Raw genomic sequence first — 19,883 nt, 5'->3', positions numbered from 1 at the left:
GTTTCTTGAGTCTATACTCTGCTAAGCTGAGGGAGTCTTATCTTGAGGGTACTTGGTTACCTCACTGGTGCTGGTGCCACATAAAAGGCACCCAGTACACTTTCAAGTGGTTGGCATTAGGAAAGGCATCCAGCAGTAGAAACCATGTCAAAGCAGACATAGAACCTGGCATAGCTTTCTGGCTCATCTGTTCTTGTCAAACTGTCCCAACCATACCGGCATAGAAAAGGGACATTAAATGATGATTTGTGTGTGTGTGTCCTATCCATGCCAGCATGGAAGATGGACATTAAACGATGATAATGATATATCTAGTTTCTACCACTGTGTTGTGTGTGTGTGTGTGGTTGATTAAAAAATGTACAAAAAAATGGAGAAAACAAATGGAGAGAGGGATAAGTGGGGAGGGAGAAAATATCTGAATCAACAGGGCTGCATCATCATCATCATTTAGCATCTGCTTTCCATGCTGGCATGGGTCAGATAGTTTGACTGGAACTGGAAAGCTGGAGACCTGTACCAGGTTCCAGTCTGATTTGGCATGGTTTCTATGGCTGGATGCCCTTCCTATATATATATATATATATATATATATATATATAGCCGGACATATAGACAAACAGACAGAGTGATCCAAGTATGTATCTGATAATTAATCAACCTCAAAAGAATTAAAAAGCAAAGTTGGCTTTTAATGTGGTTTGAACTCACAAGAGGGTTCACATGTTAACTAGGAAAGAGAGAAGTGGAGGGGCAGGGGGAGTGGTGGGGGAGGGAGAGTGGAAAGGGGGTGAGAGAAGGTGAGGAGAGAGGAGAGAGGGAGAGAAAGAGAGAAAGGAGGGACCAAGAAAGAGAGAGAGAAAGGAGGGACAGAGAAATAGAGAGAGAGAAAGGAGGGACAGAGAAAGAGAGAGAGAGAAAGGAGGGACAGAGAGAAAGGGGGGACAGAGAGAAAGGAGGGACAGAGAAATAGAGAGAGAGAAAGGAGGGACAGAGAGAAAGGGGGGACAGAGAGAAAGGAGGGACAGAGAAATAGAGAGAGAGAAAGGAGGGACAGAGAGAAAGGGGGGACAGAGAGAAAGAGGGACAGAGAGAAAGAAGGGGACAGAGATAGGGAGAGAGGGAGAAGGGAAGAGTAATGTGATTACCTTGGAATGTTGAAAACACTAGAGTCTCCCAACACCACCACCATTGGTGACAATGGTTTGTGTACTCAAGATAACATTGATATTGTATGTCTATTGGGATAATAAGTCCAAGTACACAAAGAGATAACATGCCTAAAATGCATCCTGGGGATAATTGGTTCAAATGTACCTAGTTCTGAACAATGCCTCTCTGTATTGACAGTTGCAAAAAAGGGAGGAGAAAATTCATTAATTGAACCCTTTCACTCTACCTCAATCACCCACCCCTGCTGCCCTCCTACCATCACCATGTAACCAAATATCATGATCCTTTAAAGTAAGGGAGAGTAGGATTGGGAAAGGTTATGTTTTCCCTAAAATGTCTAAGTTCAAATGCGGTGATTGAGTGCTCAGGGTGTGAGAACAGAGGCAGCAGGACTAGAAGAGATCCTTTGCAAGCAAAAGGTCACAAGTTCAAGTAAGGCTAAACATGTTCTTTTATATTGAGGGGTTTTTTTGTCAGATAGGGAAGAAAGATGGAAAAAGAACAAATTTAATTCAGACATTCTTCTTTTTTCTTTTCTTTTCTTTTTTTTTTATTGAATTCAGAGCAACAAAAGTGAAAGGCAGGCAACAACACCAATGACCTTGACTGGTCTGGCAGTCCTAACTGGCAGGACTGACAAAAAAGAAAAAAGGAAAAAGAAAAATCACCTCACATACAAAGTCACAGATACATATCAACTACAACTGTCCCACTACTACAGCACTACAAACACATCCACAAACAATCACTGAGAGAGATTTAATGCACTCAATACACCCTGGATTTCAAATACTATAGACAACAAAAGAGGCAACAATAACATTCTGAGTGAATCCCCTTTAAATCTTAAAACCAGATCAACTACAACTTTCTCCAGATAAAAACATGTCCAGAAAATCTGATGCAAACATTTTGCAGTGATAAAATTTGCCATAAGAAATCTTTATATATAAAAGAAAGGTTGTGTGTCTGTCTACTCCGATTTAGATTCCTAACTACTCCCACATTTTGCGGTGCAGTTTAACCAAAACTAGGTATCTTATAGTCGTGATTCATATCAAGCCCTTCTGGGTATTAGCACGCGTCTACGATGAGTCTACGATTTTAAAAATAATTTACCATCATTTTTTTCCATTTTAATGCATATTTTTTTTAATATAAGGGAAGTAACTCTCTAAAAATGTCTACGATGAGTCAACGATTTTAAAAAAAATTTACCATAATTTTTTTTCCATTTTTAATGCATTTTTTGCTATTTTTTGGCTATAACTCTCTAAAAATGCTTTATAGTTATTTCCCTTACAAACCTGAGCAACGCCGGGCGATACTGCTAGTTTCACCATAAAGGAGGCTCATAAAGCAGACTGTAAATTAAATAACTCGTTATCAAGAAATTACCTTTCTCTAATTAGCAGGTTAGTTGATGAAGTTGCTATTTTAAGAAAACAGCTAATTTTTTTTCTTCAATTTTCTTTTCAATTCTTTTTTTAGCAACAAATTTTCCAATGGCAAAAATGTTTACGGAGAAATTTCCTTGAACCAATAGAAAGTATTCTATACTAGACACCCGCTTACTATAGCCATTTGGCAATCATTGGCAAATTTCTTTGGACCAGTTATTAATCATTTTCAAAACACACCAATATGTTACAAAAATACTTAACCTTTTAGTGTTCAGATTACTCTGTCAAATATAAAGCTTTTTCATTCACATTGTTTTGAATTAATCCCGCATTATCTTGTAGCTCGGAGAATTTGATGATATGATGGTTTTATTTTGAGGATGTCATTGTAGGATATGAGTGAAAGGCCAGATCTAGATGGTTTGAACATAAAAGAAGTAGAAAATTTGGGCCGGATATGGCCGGTTTAAATGCTAAAGGGTTAAACCAACTTTGAAAAAGAGCAATGGATGGAGTTCCACCAAGGAACTTAGAACCAAAGTTTTCAGAATTCAATGCAACGATCACCAATATAGATGCTACTATATATACATTCATTCAACAAGGCGGCGAGCTAGCAGAAACGTTAGCACGCCGGCCGAGATGTGTAGCCGTATTTCGTCTGTCATTACGTTCCGAGTTCAAATTCCGCCGAGGTCGACTTTGCCTTTCATCCTTTCGGGGTCGATAAATTAAGTACCAGTTACGCACTGGGGTCGATGTAATCGACTTAATCCGTTTGCCTGTCCTTGTTTGTCCCCTCTGTGTTTTGCCCCTTGTGGGTAGTAAAGAAATATATATATACATTCAACATTACCACAACAGGTCAAACTATCTCCAGATACTCACACCCACACACACATACAATACCCCTAGAATATTAAAACAAACAGTCCACCTCACCAAAACACTAATTCTCCGACTCATCTAGGGAAAAGCATGAAACATGCTCACGCACACACACAGGAATAGATGCAATGGAAATTGTGTCACTGATTCAAAAAACTGCAATGGAATGCACAGTGGAGGCACATGGCTTAATGTTTCGGGTGCTGGACTCATGATCATAAAATTGGGGTTTCAATTCCTGGACCAGGCGACACATTGTGTTCTTGAGCAAGACACTTCATTTCACATTGTTCCAGTCCTCTCAGCAGGCAAAAATGAGCTAATCCTGCAAGGGACTGGCATCCCATCCAGGTGGTGGTGGTTGGGGGGGGGGGAATTTATATGCCATGGAAACTGGGAAACCAGCCCTTATCAGTCGGTACAACCCCGAGAAGGTAACGGAATGCACACAATCATCACCAAATTAAGTGCAAAGGAACAGTGACTGTTGTACCATAAGTCTACCTTGTCTACGGCTTGTTGTGGTTGTTGCAACAAAGGCAGAGCACAGAGAGTGGATTCTGGAAAGAATACTACAGCATCCAGCTTATAGGATTCATCTCTGTATCCGGTGGTTGGTGCTCTTCAGTTGATGATCTTCAGTTCAGCAAAGATATGGCAGAACTACAATGAATTTGTATGTCGATGGGTGGGTGGGCTGGTGGGTGGGTGGCACATTGTTTGGTTGACTGTCTCCATGTCACATGACTGACATCACAACTACTGAAGTGTGTTTGTGTATCACTTGACATCTACAATTATGATCCATCCAATGCATGAGGTGTGTGCCTCCACTTAACATCAACATACACCAATGTGTGTATACAAGTGTGTGTGTAAACAACTATTATTATTGTCCACAAGACTAGTTTGCAATAAGGCTAAGTATAAAAAGGTTTCCATAGCAATCTGCACATGTCAAACACACACACACACACACACACACAGCTATACCTAAAACAATTAGACTCTTTAAGACAAATACAATAATACAGTGTGGATGTGAGAGGGGGAGAAGAGGAGGAGTATGTGGGAGATCAAGAAGGAAAGCTGATAGCAGAGGGGGGTGGAGAGGTGAAACAGAGTGGGAGAGAATAAGGAGAGAGAGAAAGAGAGAGAGAGAGAAAGAAAGAGAGAAAGAGAGAAAGAAAGAAGGAAGGAAAAGAGAGAATCAGAGAGAGAAAAAAAGAGAGAAAGAAAGAGAAAAGGAAAGAGAAAAAGAGAGAAAGAAAGAAAGAGAAAAAGAAAGAGGAGAGAGAAAGAAAGAAAGAAAGAAAGAAAGAAAGAAGGAAGGAAGAAGGAAGGAAGGAAGGAAGGAAGGAAGGAAGGAAGGAAGGAAGGAAGGAAGGAAGGAAGGAAGGAAGGAAGGAAGGAAGGAAGGAAGGAAAAGAGAGAATCAGAGAGAGAGACAGAAATTCCTTTTGTCATCAATGGCTTAAATTTCTTCTTGTTTTATTACTCATGGCCATTGCTGGCCCTCCTTGGATTTATAATTGCATTTTCAACTTTTAATAGACTGACAGACACCAAAAGCAACATTTTAAGCTAAATTTTTTTCCAAACACAAACAAAATATATATTTCTATCCTTAGAATACAAATTAAATACATATTCACATAAAAGGACAGGGTGAACACTGCCACTGTAAATATCCCAGCACTAATTACTGATTACGTAAAAAAAAAAAAAAATTTATATTTGTTTCAAAACATGAAAACTCAAATACTGTTTTAAAACAGTAGGCGCAGGAGTAGCTGTGTGGTAAGTAGCTTGCTAACCAACCACATGGTTCCGGGTTCAGTCCCACTGCGTGGCATCTTGGGCAAGTGTCTTCTGCTATAGCCCCGGGCCAACCAATGCCTTGTGAGTGGATCTGGTAGACGGAAACTGAAAGAAGCCTGTCGTATATATGTATATATATATAAGTGTGTGTGAATATGTTTGTGTGTCTGTGTTTGTCCCCCTAGCATTGCTTGACAACCGATGCTGGTGTGTTTGGGTCCCCGTAACTTAGCGGTTCGGCAAGGGAGACCGATGGAATGAGTACTGGGCTTACAAAGAATAAGTCCCGGGGTCGATTTGCTCGACTAAAGGCGGTGCTCCAGCATGGCCGCAGTCAAATGACTGAAACAAGTAAAAAGAGTAAAAAGAGTAAAGAGTAAAACAGGAAAAATTCACTTAAAAAGAAAATAAAAAGAAAATTAGTGGAACAGAAGGCGATGGGGGGGGGGACTACTTGCTTGAACAAATATGGGCAAAAAATACGTTAAGTTAATGAATAATATGCTTTTGATTCTTTTACAAAGTAAAGGGGTGCAATGCTAGACATGTTTCAGTCTTGTTAGTCCTCTTCAGTGAAGCCAAGACTTCACTCATCACTGTACTTGCATGAGTAACAACAGATCTGTCAGGATAGAAAAAGTGGAAAATATTCTACGGTTACTCTTACTCTCTTTTTACTCTTTTACTTGTTTCAGTCATTTGACTGCAGCCATGCTGGAGCACCGCCTTTAGTCGAGCAACTCGACCCCGGGACTTATTCTTTGTAAGCCCAGTACTTATTCTATCGGTCTCTTTTTGCCGAACCGCTAAGTGACGGGGACGTAAACACACCAGCATCGGTTGTCAAGCAATGCTAGGGGGACAAACACAGACACACAAACATATACACACTTATATATATATACATATATACGACAGGCTTCTTTCAGTTTCCGTCTACCAAATCCACTCACAAGGCATTGGTCGGCCCGGGGCTATAGCAGAAGACACTTGCCCAAGATGCCATGCAGTGGGACTGAACCCGGAACCATGTGGTTGGTTAGCAAGCTACTTACCACACAGCCACTCCTGCGCCTATTGTTGTTGTTGTTATTATTATTATTATTATTATTATTATTACTGGAGTACATCATCTGCAAGGAGAAACAGTAGTTAAGTTCCTGCTTGTGCTAACCTATTTAAGGCAATTTGAGATTAAAAACAAAAACACTGATAAACTATGTTGTGAAGATAAACACAAACATTAGCCCCTGACTGATATTTATTCTCCCCACCACCACAACAACAACAACAACAACACAAACAAGAAGCTGACAATGGCTGCTGCTAGTCAGCTGTGATTGCTACCACAGCACACAAGACGCTGCTGTTTCTGTTTAGATGTTAGCAGCAGCCAGAATAACAGGTCATTGAATTGTCACAGCAACCACAGCTCAATGCAGTAGCTCCACCTGGTAGAAATAGCAATCAAATCTCTCTTAAATCACAGCCAATCCTCTTCAATAAAGGACATTGTAGAAGGAAGGTCTAGTTATGTGAAGCAAAGCATAAATCAAACAGGATGGTCACAGCTGGAATGCCTTTGATTATATGTCTGCTACACCACAGCTGACCTGGGGGTTAAACAACAGTTTAATTATTATTATTATTATTATTATTATTAATATTACTATTAAAGCACTGGAGTCAAAGTAATTGATTTACCCCCACCTCGAAATTGCTGGCCTTGTGCAAAAATTTGAAATCACTATTGTTGTTGTTAGTCATCGGCACAGGTATGGCTGTGTGGTAAGATGCTTGCCTCCCAACCACCGGGTTCAATCCCACTGCATGGCACCTTGGGCAAGTGTCTTCTACTATAACTTCAGGCCTTGCAAGTAGATTTGGTAGATGGAAGCTAATTACATTAACCAGTAACCAAAGACAACCTCAGCAGAATTTGATCTCAGAATGGAGACCTACAAGAAATTCTAGGAAACACTTTGTCTATAGTGCTAACAATTCTGCTCACTTACCATCTTTATAATAATAATAATCCTTTCTACCATAGGCACAAAGCCTGAAATTTGGGGGGAGGGGGAGCCAGTAAATTAGATTGACCCCAGTATACAACTGGTACTTTATCGACCCTGAAAGGATGGAAGGCAAAGTCAACCTCGGTGGAATTTGAACTCAGAATGTAAAGATGGACAAAATGTTGATAAGCATTTTGCCTGGCATGCTAACGATTCTGCCAGCTCACCACCTTAATAATAATAATAATAATAATAATAATAATAATAATAATAATCCTTTCTACTCTAAGTATGGGGCCTGAAATTTGGAGGATGGGGCTAGTCAATTACATCAACCCCAGGGCTCAAGTGGAGATTATTTCATCAACCCCAAAAGAGTAATAGATAGGGTCAACCCCAGCAGAATTTGAACTCAGCAGCCATTTGTCCATGTTGTAAGAATTTTTTTCCAGCATGCTAACAATTCTGCCAAATCAGCACCTTTGTAATAAAAAATAGTTTCTTCTGTAGGCACCAGTCCAGAAATGTGGTGGGAGAGGAGATGTGGCAGTGTTTAGTTAACTAAACTGACCCCAGTACTTGACCAGTCTTTTTATTGACCCCCTGAAAGGAAGACAGCCAAAACTGAACACAATGCAAAGTGACATCCCTAATTCTATCTGATAGTGTTCCCTCCACCTGCCATTTATCGAGATAATTAAAAGGCTCCAGATAGTTTGGGTCATCTGATCAGGAAGAACAGGAATAGATGTTTTTTAATCTTTGAGGAATTACTGAGATTAATTAGTAATCAGCTGGAGATGTTTACTAGAGATAAATAATAATAAAAAGAAAAAGAGGAAAAAAGGCAGAGAAAATAGCCTGAGATTCTGTTGGATTAGGAGCGGAAAATAGATTTATAGTAAGTCTGATGAATCTATTAATACCATCTGGCAGGAAAAGTAACAATATAAAACCTAGATTCACTAACTGGGAGAATGTATATCACTTTTGGCCTTAGGACAGGTTAATCTTCAAAAGTACTGCAGTATTAGAGGTTTTCTAAGGTATGGAAGCAGGTCGAAAGCCAGTTCCTGATGAACTGGGAACGGCTCAAAGACTTTCGTTTTGATCAAGCAGAGTTCAAACTTGGCAGAGATTCACTTTGCCTTTCATTGATGAAACAAGTGGTTGTTAAACCCTAGGCAGGCTGTGAGTGGTCGCTCGATTTTAAAGAAATAGCTGCCAAATCTCTCTCTCCAATCACACAGTCACTGTCTTAAAACAGGAATAAACTATGGCTCCTTCAGGATAAAGTAATATTAGATACATCTTAAAGACGGGATGCTGTTAATCAGGATGTCTTTAATCAATCATAGGCCCTACATGATCAGGATGATCTAAGCCCCCCCCCCACACACACACGCCAGTGAGGGGTGCCTCGAAGCGGTCATTTTATCTGCTAGAAATAGCGACTAAGACTAAACCTCACCCAAACAACTGAGCAGTGTATTCTGACCCATTACATTACATTCTTTAAAACACCCCATTGATAATTTCAAAAGCCCAGTCCTCTAATAATTCTGTTACAGAACAGAAATGAAGGACAGAATAAGGGACTAAAGTTCTTTTTCCCCTTACATCAGAGAATTCCTCACTTCCTTCAAAATGAATGTAAGCAATGTTAGTATGGTGCTTGTGATATCAAGTGTTTTATCGACACCAGTGATCCACTGGCACTTCATTTAACAACCCTGAAAGGATAAAAAGTAAAGACAACCTCAGCGGAATTTGAACTCAGAATGTAAAGAGGGATGAAATGCCGCTAAACATTTCACCCAGCATGCTAACAATTCTGTCAGCTTGCCATCTCAATAATAATATCTCAAATGCCAGGAAATGCAAAAAATGGAAGAAATTTTTTTAAATAGTTTTCAGTGGCTGTGTGGTAAGTAGCTTGTTTACCAACCACATGGTTCCGGGTTCAGTCCCACTGCGTGGCATCTTGGGCGAGTGTCTTCTGCTATAGCCCCGGGCCGACCAACGCCTTGTGAGTGGATTTGGTAGACGGAAAGTGTAAGAAGCTTGTCGTATATATGTATATATATATATGTGTGTGTTTGTGTGTCTGTGTTTGTCCCCCTAGCATTGCTTGACAACCGATGCTGGTGTGTTTACGTCCCCGTTACTTAGCGGTTCGGCAAAAAAGAGACCGATAGAATAAGTACTGGGCTTACAAAGAATAAGTCCCGGGGTCGATTTGCTCGACTAAAGGCGGTGCTCCAGCATGGCCGCAGTCAAATGACTGAAACAAGTAAAAAGAGTAAAAAAGAGAAAAAGAGTATGGGAATTGCTGATATCTTAAGAAAAATATTGTCTATGTAATTCCAAAAACATTTTGTGAACATTGTTAAAAGTACTTTTAAATGTATAAAATAGCAAACACCTTTTACTGTCCCCTTAAGGACACAATATCATCCTCTCACCAAATTACTTTTAAAACAAAGTTCTAATTTTCTTTTTTGTTTTGACAGACATTCTCTAGAACAATAGGCGCAGGAGTGGCTGTGTGGTAAGTAGCTTACTAACCAACCACATGGTTCCGGGTTCAGTCCCACTGCGTGGCATCTTGGGCAAGTGTCTTCTGCTATAGCCCCGGCCGACCAATGCCTTGTGAGTGGATTTGGTAGACGGAAACTGAAAGAAGCCTGTCGTATATATGTATATATATATATATATATATAAGTGTGTGTGTATATGTTTGTGTGTCTGTGTTTGTCCCCCTAGCATTGCTTGACAACCAACCGATGCTGGTGTGTGTTTACGTCCCCGTCACTTAGCGGTTCGGCAAAAGAGACCGATAGAATAAGTACTGGGCTTACAAAGAATAAGTCCCGGGGTCGATTTGCTCGACTAAAGGCGGTGCTCCAGCATGGCCGCAGTCAAACGACTGAAACAAGTAAAAAGAGTAAAAGAGTAAAAAAAAAAAGAGTAACAATACTCTGTGCAAAACCAATAAACATGGCACCCGAGTCGTGACACTGACTTGAACTTCTAACTTGTCTCTTGAGGTCCCTGGAAGAGACTTGGAGTCAACTTGTACAAATAGAAAGCAAAAGCCAAACAAATAATAATAATAATAATGCTTCTAATTAAGACAAGACCAGTAATTCAAAAGCAGGGGGGGTTAATTGATTGTATCGGCTTCAGTAGTAGACAGATACTTTTTACATCATCGACTCCGGACTTCTCGGCCTTTCATCTCCTTAGGATCAATAAAAGAGTAAAATAAAGGAAAACAATGCACACACACACACACACATTACACACATACAGATCCAAGAGAGGAAGTGTGACACACACACACGTAATAGAAGTCAAAGAAGCCATTACTACTGAGGCTGCTGCTATTAGCAACAGGCTGGACGATATATAAACAAACAGTTGAGCAATACAGAGACAACAAACAATGGAGACCACACCATAAACCTATTAATAGAAGAGGGCGAGGCACAACTTCGGACTTTCGAGATGAAGCACCGCGCGCGCGCGCGCACACAAACTATAGAAAAGGGAGCCTCTTCGTGGACGCTCGATTTTAAAGAAATAGCAGCCAAATCTCTCTCTCTCTCAAATCACACAGTCAGTCTTAAAACAGGAATAAACTATGGCTCCTTCAGGATAAAGTAATCTTTATATATAAAAGTGAAGTTGTGTGCTGTCTGTCTCCTACGATTTAGATTCCTAACTACTCCCACATTTTGCGGTGCAGTCTAACCAAAACCGGGTATCTTATAGTCGTGATTCATATCGAGCCCTTCTGGGCATTAGCGCGCGTCTACGATGAGTCTACGATTTAAAAATAATTTACCATAATTTTTTTCCATTTTAATGCATTTTTTCGCTATTATATAAGGGAAGTAACTCTCTAAAAATGTCTACGATGAGTCAACGATTTAAAAAAAATTTACCATAATTTTTTTTTCCATTTTTAATGCGTTTTTTGCTATTTTTTGGCTATAACTCTCTAAAAATGCTTATATAGTTATTTCCCTTACAAATCCGAGCAACGCCGGGCGATACTGCTAATATTAGATACATCTTAAAGACGGGATGCTGTTAATCAGGACGCCTTTAATCGATCATAGGCCCTACATGATCAGACTGATCTGAGCACCCCCACACACACACACACACACGCGCGCGCGCGCGCGCGCCAGTGAGGGGCGCCTCGAAGCGGTCATTTTTATCTGCTAGAAATAGCGACTAAGACTAAACCTCACGCAAACAACTTTTCTGGATGGGGACTTTTTTTTTTGTGGATACATTCGACAGTTTAGTGTGAATTAAAAACGATGAGATGGTCACGGTGGGATCGGGATATCCTCGCGGCTCAACAACACACACACACACACATTATATATATATATATATATATATATACATATATATTGTACCTACTCAGCAATAAATAATTTTCTTACCTCTAAATTTAGTCGATAATGATAATTATAAGACATTGATCTTTCTCCTTTTTTTTTTAAGCTCGAAATACAGATTAAAATTGACGTGAATGTGTGTATGTATGTGTCTATGTGTGTGCGTGTGTGTGTGTGTGTGTGTGTGTGAGAGAGAGAGAGAGGGAGGGAGAGAATGAGTAGGTATATATGCGTATGCAAGTGTGTGATTATATATATACATATATATATATATATAAGAACGTGTGCATGTATGTGTATGTGAGTGTGTGTGTATGTGTGTGTGTGCATGCGCGCGTCTGTTTTGATTTTAACAGACGTATATATAGAGACGCGCGCAACATGGAGATAGAGGGAGGAAGGGGGCGAGTGAGAGGAGGAGGAGGGTAGAGATACTGAGTGAGGAGGAGGAGGGTAGAGATACTGAGAGAGGAGGAGGAGGAGGGTAGAGAGAGAGTGAGAGAGAAAGTCAACGGTGAATAAAGACGAAGTAGATATGTGAAGAAGAAACAAGAGAAAGCGTAAAGAGGTGAGAGAGGGAGAGAGCAAACACGCGAGAGAGAGGGAGAGAGAGCAAACACGCGAGAGAGAGGGAGAGAGAGCAAACACGCGAGAGAGAGGGAGAGAGAGAGCAAACACGCGAGAGAGGGAGAGAGAGCAAACACGCGAGAGAGGGAGAGAGAGCAAACACGCGAGAGAGGGAGAGAGAGCAAACACGCGAGAGAGGGAGAGAGAGCAAACACGCGAGACAGGGAGAGAGAGCAAACACGCGAGAGAGGGAGAGAGAGCAAACACGCGAGTGAGGAAGAGAACACGCGAGTTAGGGAGGGAGTAAACACGCGATAGGGAGGGAGTAAACATGCGAGGGAGGGAGTAAACATGCGAGAGAGGGAGAGAGCAACACGCGAGAGAGGGAGAGAGAGCAAACACGCGAGAGAGGGTGAGAGAGCAAACATGCGAGAGAGAGGGAGAGAGAGCAAACACGCGAGAGAGGGTGAGAGAGCAAACACGCGAGAGAGAGGGAGAGAGAGCAAACACGCGAGAGAGGGTGAGAGAGCAAACACGCGAGAGGGAGGGAGGGAGTAAACACGTGAGAGAGAGGATGTAAACACGTGAGAGAAGGAGTAAACACGTGAGAAAAAGGGGGGGACGTACAAGTCTGAGGGAGTGAGACAGACAGAAAGAAAGCAAATGTGTGTGTTTGTGTGTAAGAGAGAGAGAGAGAGAGAGAGAGAAGCAGAAGTAAGAAAGAGACGAAGAGTGTGGAGAAATATTGAATGAATAAAGATTTATAAAACTGGCTGGAACAGACTCCAACAGGAAATACTAGATAATGGAAGGGAGGAGGAGGGACTATAATGAGAGGAGGAGGCAGGCAAGCAGGTAGATATAATAGAATTGGTTTGAGATGAATGGATAATCTATAGCAGCAGGTGTCGGTATATGAGAGTGTAGAAGGGAAAACGTGTTGGAGCAAACAGAAACGGTGCCAGACGTCAAATATCTTTGAGCTTCTCAGTTCAAATTATGCCAAAATCCAAATTTGTTTTTATCCTAATAAAATCACACACACACACACACACACAAAGTAGCTGTTTGTTACAGTTGTGTTCCGAGTTCAAATTCTACAGTGGTAAAAAAAAAAAAAAAAAAAAAAAAAACTCTCTCGAGAACTGATCTACGGGTTGCCAGAGTTGAAACCCACCCCAAGGCAAGTGTTTTCGGTCCTTAATTCCTTACACTCTAAGGGAGCTGGGCCGGGCCAGGCCAGGCCAGGCTGGACCCACATCCAGGTCGTGACTCCTGGGTGCCCTTCTCCAGACACTGTTTAACCACCTGGATATTAGAGACTTCTGCATTTAAACCACCTGGAGAGTTCATCTAATTGGAACCAGGCCAGGCTGGACCCACATCCAGGTCGTGACTCCTGGGTGCCCTTCTCCAGACACTGTTTAGCCACCTGGATATTAGAGACTTCTGCATTTAAACCACCTGGAGATCTCATCTAATTGGAACCAGGCCCAGCTCGACCCACATCCAGGTCGTGACTCCTGGGTGCCCTTCTCCAGACACTGTTTAGCCACCTGGATATTAGAGACTTCTGCATTTAAACCACCTGGAGATCTCATCTAATTGGAACCAGGCCCAGCTCGACCCACATCCAGGTCGTGACTCCTGGGTGCCCTTCTCCAGACACTGTTTAGCCACCTGGATATTAGAGACTTCTGCATTTAAACCACCTGGAGATTTCATCTCAATGGAACCACTCTCAAACATATCCATCACTCAATTTTAGATTGCCATCATTTGGCCCCTTGCATACCTTTAGTCAAGCCCACAATTAACCTCATCCAGGCCAGATCTCCAGTCTGGAGATAGCTTTCTCCCTCCATCGGTGACAGAGGCCCTGCAAGATCAAGTGTACTATCCCTCCACCTAATTTCATATACTATCCTCATTTTAATGTCGTTTCCAGGTCAATGTGGCACCATAATATGACCAACATTAGTTCAGCTAGAGGAGTAGTCTCATAGAATTTAAAGTCTTTGGGCTTTAGACACATCAGAACTACAATGAGAACTGTCCCGAGACCAACCTTCAACTGTTTTCAAGCAAAATAATATCCCTCCCCACCTGGTCCTCCAAGCACAAACACCACTATGGCCAGACATGTTTTCAAGGAAGATTGCAAGCACATGAGCACAGTTAGTAAATATATAAAAACAACATTTATTGTTTATACAGCATCTGTACATTTTTTTTTTTTTTGTTAAACATAACTTGGAGAACTCATCCCACATCCCACCAAGAAACAGCTGGATGGAGATCTCCTGCCCGTTTCCATAATTACATGAGAAAGGCTCTTGCAGTTTTTGGAGACATTGCCGGTGAGCTAAACAAGAGCTGGCAGTTGACCTGCTGCTATGGATTCCAAAGCACGGCTCACAAACATGCACACACTCACAAACATGCACACACGTATACAAATGTACACAAACATGCATGCACGCATGCTTGACCAAACGGTTGCGATGATGCTCACATGCACACACCCACACATATACAACCCACAAACCCAGCAAAGAACTGATCATTGTACGATGTACGAGGAACGGAAATGTCTAGAAAAACAACAAAAAAGAAACAAAAAAAAATTATCGTTTCGAGGCAATTAAAACTCTATACAACTATTTCCTGCCTGCGTTAATAAAATTCTTCAAATTCCAATTTTTGTTTGTTTGTTTGTTTAAATAAACCTTAAATGCTTCTGTGGAAATCAACTTTCAAATTTAGTCAGTGATTCAGTTTCTGTATTTTTCTGTATCTTTTATCCTTTGTTTTAGACATTACATTGCAGCCATGCTGTAGCACCATCATCATCATCATCGTTTAGCGTCCGCTTTCCATGCTGGCATGGGTTGGAAGCCAGAAGGCTGCACCAGGCCCAGTCTGATCTGGCAATGTTTCTACGGATGGATGCCCTTCCTAATGCCAACCACTCCATGAGTGTAGTGAGTGCTTTTTACGTGGCACCGGCACGGGGGCCAGGCGAGGCTGGCAACGGCCACAATCGGATGGTGCATTTTACATGCCACCGGCACAGAAGCCAGTCAGGGTGGCACTGGCAACAGCCACTTTTGGATGGTTCTCTTATGTGCCACCAGCACTGGTATCACAGCTACAATTTCCATTCATGCTGATCGATTTTAACTAGAAGAATTTTAGAATTGGCCCCAGGACTTTCTTTAAGACTGGTGCTAATTCTTATAATTCTCTTTTATTGAGCCGCTAAGTTACAGGGATGTAAATACACTAAAACTGGCTGGCAAGCATTGCTGCAGAGAAAAACACAAACAAACATACATGTGTGTGTGTGTATATATATATATATATATATATATATATATATATATATATATATATACATATTTGTTTCAGTCAGCTGACTGCAGCCATGCTAGAGCACCACCTTTAGTCAAACAAATCGACCCCAGGACTTATTCTTTGTAAGCCAAGTACTTATCCTATCGCTCTCTTTTGCCGAACTGCTAAGTTACGGGGACGTAAAGGCACTACCATCAGTTGTCAAGCAATGGTGGGGGGGGGACAAACACAGACACAAACAGAATTATCCAACCAGAGAGACCAAACCACAATATACATATATATATATATATATATATAATATATATATATATACACACATACACGACAGGCTTCTTTCAGTTGCCGTCAACCAAATCCACTCACAAGGCTTTGGTCAGCCTGAGGCTATAGTAGAAGATACTTGCCCAAGGTGCGCATGCAGTGAGACTGAACCCAGAACCATGTGATTGGTAAGCAAGCTACTTACCACACACCCACTCCTATATATATATATATATATATATATATATTATATATATATATATATATATACACACACACACACACTTATATGCACAATGGACTTCTTTCAATTCCTGACTTCCAAATCCACTCACAAAGCTTTGGTCGGCCTGAGTCTATAGAAGACACTTGTGACAAGTGCCATGCGTTGAGACTGAACCCAGAACCATGGGGGTCAGAAAGCAAGCTTCTTCCCACAGAGCTACACCTGCGCCTATGTTGGCAATACTTTCTCATCTCTTCTCTGTGAAATAGTTCAAGAGGAGAATTATCCAACCAGAGAGACCAAACCAAAACTGTTAAATAGAAGTAGATGCAGTTGTGCGGTTAAGAAGCTCACTTTGGGACCATGTGGTTTCAGGTTCAGTCCCATTGCAGCACACATTGAGCAAGAGTTTTCTGCAAAAGACCCAGGCTGACTAATGCCTTGTCTGAGTGAATTTCAGGAGATGCAAACTGTGTGTGTGCACGTGAAAGTGCATGTGTGTTCACTACGTGCATGTGCACGTAAATGTGTAAGTGCATGTAACTGCATGTAAGTGCTTGTGCATAAGTGCATGTGTGCAAGTATGTGTGTGTGCAAGTGCAGGCATGTGTGTAAGTGCATATGTGTGTGTGTAAGTGCATATGTGTGTGTGTAAGTGCATGTGTGTGTGTAAGTGCATATGTGTGTGTGTAAGTGCATATGTGTGTGTGTAAGTGCATATGTGTGTGTGTAAGTGCATATGTGTGTGTGTAAGTGCATATGTGTGTGTGTAAGTGCATATGTGTGTGTGTAAGTGCATGTGTGTGTGTAAATGCGTGTCCTCCTCCCATTGTTTAACTGCCGATGGTTGGTTTACATCGCCATAACTTAGTTCATCAGTCTCTTTTGCTGAATCACTAAGTCCCAGAGTTTAAAAAGAATACATAGTGAGACCGATTCCGACTGAAACCCTTCAAAGCAGTGCTCCAGCATGACCAGAGCCCAATGACTGAAACAAGTAAATGATAAAAGCGGCAAAACACGATGCTGCAGCTTGTCTTGGAGGAGGACAGGAACTGCAAGAGTCAGACCACGATGACCCACCCAAACGATGCCAGCGAAGAAAGAAAGAAAGTGAAATGGTGAAGGTATTGCATTTACTGACACACAGACAAATGCAAAAACCAGGTGTTCTTTGATGGGTGTATGAAGGTTTTTGTTACAAGAATGACAGAGGTAGAAAGAGACAGCCAAAAATCATAAATTCCATGCTGTCCCAGGTTGCAGTGAGCAACAGGATGGGCATCTAATCGCGGAACTATGCCAAGAGTACAAGACAAACATGCATAGCAAAGAGAGAGAGACAGCAAGACTAACAGCTTTTTCAGCTGTTGTGTGATATCGGGTGACAAGAACAGAAAAAAAAAGAAATTAATGTCAAAATGTTGAGGAGACCAAGGTTGTGGAGCCGAAACAAAAAGCTGACTGACTCCTCTACTACTGGCACCTCCGACTGACTCTTCTTTATGTAATTAAGTGATTGTGGTCTACATATCTCATAAAGCATATGCATACGCTTGTACTTTGAGTAGGCCTCTTTTACTCTTTTACTTGTTTCAGTCATTTGACTGCGGCCATGCTGGAGCATCGCCTTTAGTCGAGCAAATCGACCCCGGGACTTATTCTTTGTAAGCCCAGTACTTATTCTATCGGTCTCTTTTGCCAAACCGCTAAGTGACGGGGACGTAAACACACCAGCATCGGTTGTCAAGCAATGCTAGGGAGACAAACACATACACACACATACATATATATATATACATATATACGACAGGCTTCTTTCAGTTTCCGTCTACCAAATCCACTCACAAGGCATTGGTCGGCCCGGGGCTATAGCAGAAGACACTTGCCCAAGATGCCACGCAGTGGGACGGAACCCGGAACCATGTGGCTGGTTAGCAAGCTACTTACCACACAGCCACTCCTGCGCCTATACGTTAGAACTGGTTTTTATTAAAGAATAAAGACATTGTGAGTTGGAGTCAGTATAGTTTTACCGACTGACTCCAGCTACCCCTTAATTGTTTCCAACTTTGACTCCATGGCTCCGAGACTCCACAGCTCTGGAGGAGACAGAAAATAATGGTGATGTTAAAAAATATTTTTCTCACTAATTTTGTCAAAAAAGGCAAAAAAGAGAGGGAGAGAGAATGGATGGCAACCATCTTTCAATATTGTCTTTGATAAGATGGTGAGCTGCCAAAATGCCAAGTGATATTTCTTCTGACATCAGGTTCTGAGTTTGAACAAGGCCTTATGGGGTTTTTTTGCCTTTCATCATTTCAAGGGTCGATAAAATAAGTACCGTGGAGGCGCAATGGCCCAGTGGTTAGGGCAGCGGACTCGCGGTCATAGGATCGCGGTTTTGATTCCCAGACCGGGCGTTGTGAGTGTTTATTGAGCGAAAACACCTAAAAGCTCCACGAGGCTCCGGCAGGGGTGGGGGTGATCCCTGCTGTACTCTTTCACCACAACTTTCTCTCACTCTTACTTCCTGTTTCTGTTGTACCTGTATTTCAAGGGGCCAGCCTTGTCACTCTCTGTGTCACGCTGAATATCCCCTGAGAACTACGTTAAGGGTGCACGTGTCTGTGGAGTGCTCAGCCACTTACACGTTAATTTCACGAGCAGGCTGTTCCGTTGATTCGGATCAACCGGAACCCTCATCGTCGGAACCGACGGAATGCTTCCATCATCCAAAATAAGTACCATTTGAACACCGGGGTCAATGTAAACACTTTAAACCCCACGTCCCTTCCCAAAATAACTGGCCTTGTGCTAACTTTTAAAATCAATACTGTCTTTGATAACAAAACTGATTTACAAAATGAAATTTTTTTTTAGATAAATACAATTTTCAAAAAAAAGTTTCCTACTCACATGTTTTTTTTGTGTGTTTTATTCTCTTCCTTTTTACCATATTCTGGAGTTTTCCATTATGTAAACACTCACTGCATATATTGTATAAGTCATGTGAAACGCCATAATAATTGATTGAAGCCTGTTAAACCTTTATAGAAAGCACAGCGTTGATCAGAAGGGGCTTTATATTTCCATTCCCTAAAGAAAAGAAAAAAAGGACAAATTAGTCAATCAATGGAAGAATTAAAATAAGCCTCCCGCCTCTACCTCCAACATTTTATATGCAGTTGTCTTTTGGTTGGCTCAGGAGATTGGTTCCATTAGTTACCATGGAAACTAAAATCATGTAAAGTGAGCAAGATATGGGGTTTTGTCATATTAATAAAAAAAAAAAGAAACAATTTATGTAAAAAGCACTCTTCGGACATTGGACAATATGTCGTGCTTGAGAAGACCCACCAAACCAAATGAAATCGTAGTCACAGCCGATGCTAGTGTTGTGTAATTGGTACCCATAATGGTGGCACCTAAAAAACACCCTTCGAATGTTGGGCCTCACAGAGGCAATAGGTGCTCAATACCTTTGTCAATGTATCATACTTGAGAAGACCTGTCAAGCCAAGTGAGGTTAGAATCCTGGCCGATGCCAGTGTTACATAACTGGCACCCATGCTGGTGACACGTAAAAAGCACCTGCTACACTCTGGAGTGATTGGTGTTAGGAAGGGCATCCAGCCATAGAAATCATGCTAAATGAGACTGGAACCTGGTGCAGCTCCCCAGCTTACCAATTTTCAGTCAAACCATTCATCCATCCATCCAACCCATGCCAGCATGGAAAACAGACAAA

General features: G+C 41.5%; 1 protein-coding gene across 7 annotated transcripts in view; it reads right to left on the bottom strand.

Annotated features, from left to right (window-relative positions):
• The window catches only part of LOC115224006 (E3 ubiquitin-protein ligase RNF19A), a 142,061-nt gene that overhangs the window by 96,027 nt on the left and 26,151 nt on the right, over positions 1-19,883 (bottom strand). For all 7 annotated transcript variants that reach the window (XM_036512823.1, XM_036512815.1, XM_036512822.1 and 4 more), the window contains exon 2: positions 19,052-19,231. The gene's annotated coding sequence lies outside the window, so the exon portion shown is untranslated. The remainder of the gene's footprint in view (positions 1-19,051; positions 19,232-19,883) is intronic.

Source organism: Octopus sinensis, linkage group LG24 (genome assembly GCF_006345805.1).
Source record: "Octopus sinensis linkage group LG24, ASM634580v1, whole genome shotgun sequence".
NCBI lineage: Eukaryota > Metazoa > Mollusca > Cephalopoda > Octopoda > Octopodidae > Octopus > Octopus sinensis.
This window is presented reverse-complemented; position numbering and strand designations above follow the sequence as displayed.